Source organism: Netta rufina, assembly GCF_964035555.1.
Source record: "Netta rufina genome assembly, chromosome: 5".
In the NCBI taxonomy this organism is placed as follows: Eukaryota; Metazoa; Chordata; class Aves; order Anseriformes; family Anatidae; genus Netta; species Netta rufina.
The window spans coordinates 65483904-65487831 of record NC_140128.1 but is presented as its reverse complement, the minus strand read 5'-3'; the positions used below and the strand labels follow the sequence as shown (position 1 = coordinate 65487831).

The window sequence follows — 3928 nt, the reverse complement described above, 5'->3', positions numbered from 1 at the left end:
GCAGCATCCAAAGCCACAGCACAGCTAGGACAGTTACTCTCATCTGCTCCCTTACCTCGGCCCCCTCACCTGCCCTCGAGGCAGATGCTTCATCTGCTCTCTTAAGCCAGCTACAACACGCCTCTGAAATATAAACAGGATTTTTACTGTATTTTGTGTAGTTAACTAACTGCAGTGACAACTGCACCCCTAAAGTACCTGCTACATCTGTTCATCGCTCACCTTGCCTAAAGCAGCTATGCTCAAGTCCCACGTTGTACACTGTGTTGCAGCTTTAACAAATGAAAACAGTCACAATATAATCATTCAGCGGCCAGCATTAGAACCCATCCCTCAACAACAGCAGGGACCCCATTTACAAATTATCGTTTCAAAACAGCAGCCCCATTACCTCAGCACCTCAGAAGTAGATCAAGCCTGTCACTGAGCTGCCTACCCAGTGCTGAACAGTTCCAGATGGAGCTCTTTCCTGTGACAGGTTCCAAAGGTTTACACTCTACTGGGGACAGGAAAGAAATAAGAATAAACATTTCAAAACCCCATATCTGTAACCTTTCAAGATTCAACAGACCTCCTCAGGCACACCGTTCAAGCACTTATGCGAGCAGCTGCTCACAAGCAGATATACTCTCCCACCTCCACATCTGCCAAACACCACGGAGATGACTGTGCCAGCTGCCTTTCAGTACGTGCCCAGAGGCAGACCGGATGCCTTTGCCAAAACAGTCCAGACAATGTATTAGTACACCCATGCACTGCCACATTAATCACTAACTGCCAGGCAGGACAGCTCCAGACCAAACACATACACACACAGGCACGCCACAAACACTACAAAACACACAACACAAGGCGCAAGAAAAGGTGACCCCCCATAGGGAAGCTCTATGGCAACAGCAAGTCAGAATAGGTGCTCTGCACCAGACCCAAGGAGAGACTCAAATGTCACGACACGCGACTGGAAGCAACTGCCAGAACTGGGATGATGGAGGCCTAAAAAGCCTGCCTTCAAGACAACAGACCAGAAGGATGGGGACTGAAAACCCCGTAAGACGACACTTAGGAATTCAATTCCCAACAAGAGCTCCTGATGCGGCCCAGATGAGTGAGGATGGAAACAGACGCGATCTCAAACCGAATATGATGCACAAGACCTGAAACAGACCTGCTCTTTAAGCAGTGACTGCAACACAAGAAGTGCTCCGATCAGAGTCATGATGACAAAACATGCATTGAGGCCCTTCAGCACCACTACCAAGTCGCCTGTCTAGTCAGTCCAGTGTCAAAAGCTAGGAGGATATCAAGACCCGAGAAGCACAGAACAGACATCGCAGAAGCAGCACTACAGGACAGACGAACAGAAGGAAACTGTCCTGCCTGGCTCACCCACTCACTACAAAATAATCCCGCCTCTTCTATTAGCCTGGTGACCCAGCCACAAGCAGCCTGAACGTGACCCAGCCTGAGCCACCCTCACCGTGGAACCAAGTCTAGTCAGCCAGCTGGCTCCATGCTGCTCTGACTCCCACCTCCCATTAGCCACTCCAGATATGCAAATACCAGGTGCCCCCCAACTTAGCTCTCAGGTTGCTGAATGGTAAAGTCCCTCCGCTTCAAGAAACGCACAGGCACTGATTGTCATCTTAGTCAATTGCCAGGCTCATCATCAGCTGCAAAAACAGAGTAACAGCATTCACTAGGACGCCGGCCCCATTGCTCACCTTCTCCACAATGCTGACCACTACTGATGCAACATACGATTGTGCTCACGTGTTCCTCTCCGAGTCCAAGCTCCAACAGTGCAGCCAGCGTCATCCACACCACCTGGGAAAACAAAGGGATTAAATGATCGTTGCGTTCACAACACATCACCCAATTGTGGTTTTTTTTGTTATTGTTGTTTTTTGTGTGTGTGTTTCCTGTATTTATTTATTTTTTTAGTCTGCTTTAGCTCAACAGCATGCAGAGTGCAAACAAGAGAACCGGGGTGTATCTAGAAGCAACAATCCCCACGCTTTTGCTGTAGCTTTGAATATTAAAAGGACCATACGACCCAGCAAGTAACTGGAACTTTCTTACCTGGAATTAGCTCAAACTTTTCTTCACGTTGAAAGAAAAATCTAGGAGCAGAACACATTATACACCAACAAAATTAATTCCATTTCATCCCCAGAAATAAATCACATACTCTCATCCCCTCCTGTACCTCAGCCGCTTGCCTGCCCCACGTGGCAGATGCTTCCATCTGTTCCCTTTACCCACTTATAGCACCTTTAGAAGGCAAACTGGAATTTTACTCTATTGGATGTAGGAAAATAACCGCAGTGACAACCGCGCCCCAAAAACAACAGTTACCTCTGCTCATCACGCACCAGAGTCACTGCAGAGGCAGCTCGGGTCAAGACGTCCTGCACTGCGCACTGCGTTTCACCCTGAACAAAGGCAAAACACAGGCAGAAGATAAACATTCAGCTGACAGCAGTAGCACCCATCCCTCAACAACAAAAGGGACCCCATCTTTAGTTTTATCCTTTCAAAACAGCAGGCCACTTGCCTCGGTACCTGCAAATTAGGTCCGAGCTTGAAAGGAGCAGCCAGCATCACCTACACCACCTGGGAAAACAAAAGGACAAAATGACCACTCTTCTTGCAAGCACACACCTGCCACACTGCTCCTCTATCCCACACAGCCTCACCTCGGACCCTCACAGGGAAACACCTGAGCGTCTTCCCTTCGCTTCAGATAAGGGATGACCAGGCTGACAACACTCACCTTCCCTCAGAGCTTCGTGACATGAGGATTTCCCTTTCCTGTCCACGACTGCACAAAGCACCTGCAGACACAAGAGAAACGCACACTCTGAGGCACCTCAGAGCCACAGCGTACCTACTGCAATACCTCTCTCTTCCCAGCTCCTGTAGTTCAGCTGCTCAACAGCTCTAACTCAGATTCTTCGCTCACAGCACCACAGCAAACTCTGCCCGGGCCACACAACACACACTACACAAGCTACAATGGCTAAGACACACAAACTGGAACATTCCTGCCCAACAATCAGTCGCATCGCACAGGAAGGCTGCCGCACACTCTGAGAAACCAAACCTACCAGTCCTGAGCAGCTCCCCACCTCCTCCTGCCAACCACGCTCAGCACACACACTATTTGCCCCTCAAAAAATAAAAGCTTAGAATATACACACACACACAAAAAAAAACACTATCTGAGATCCATAAATGCCAAAAAGACGTGCACGCACAGCAGCCCCTGCAGAGGTAATCACAGACATACCCTTTGCAGAGGAAAGAGCAGACTCTGATACAACCCTGCTCAGGCTCTTAGTAATGCTGCATCTACACTGCCAAGCCACATGTAGCATGAAATGAAGCTGGTTTTAGTCCTCTGGAAAATTACACAAGTAGGTTTATACATCTAGAGATTAAAATATAGCTCAAAAAAAAGAAGAGCATCCCACCATCAAAAAAAAAAAAAAAAAAAGAGCCAGCAACCTCTACTAAATATTCCTCTGTTAAGTGAATTCCAAGCACTTAGAAATCCAGAAATCCATAGACTCCAGCCTGCCTAGAGAATCCTGCAACTGACTGAAGGAAAACAAAACACTTACCCCAAAGAGCAGCCCAGGCAGAAGGAGCTCTCTGATGTCATGCCTGGGGCTCATATACCATTTGGCCCCGCCCAATATCCAAACCCTATCACCTGGAAAAGGGGAGGGACAAAGCACAAGGAAGTAGGAGCAGAGCAGGAGGAGCAGTAGCTGGTTTTTTTTTTTGTTTGTTTTGTTTTGTTTGTTTATTTGTGTTTTTTTTTTTAAATCTGCTTTACCTGAACATCATGCAGAGAACAGACAAGAGACCTGGGGTGTTTCTAGAAGCAACAATCCCCATGCTTTTGCTACAGCTTTTAATATTG

At 47.6% G+C, this 3928-nt stretch overlaps 1 long non-coding RNA gene across 1 annotated transcript; it reads right to left on the bottom strand.

Annotated features, from left to right (window-relative positions):
* Positions 1–1574: 1574 nt before the first annotated feature.
* Positions 1575–2433, bottom strand: LOC311209813. Its single transcript, XR_014618456.1, has 3 exons — positions 2356–2433; positions 1759–1824; positions 1575–1670 (listed from the first exon to the last, which is right to left on the bottom strand). It is a non-coding gene; the product is annotated as an uncharacterized lncRNA (long non-coding RNA).
* Positions 2434–3928: the final 1495 nt, after the last annotated feature.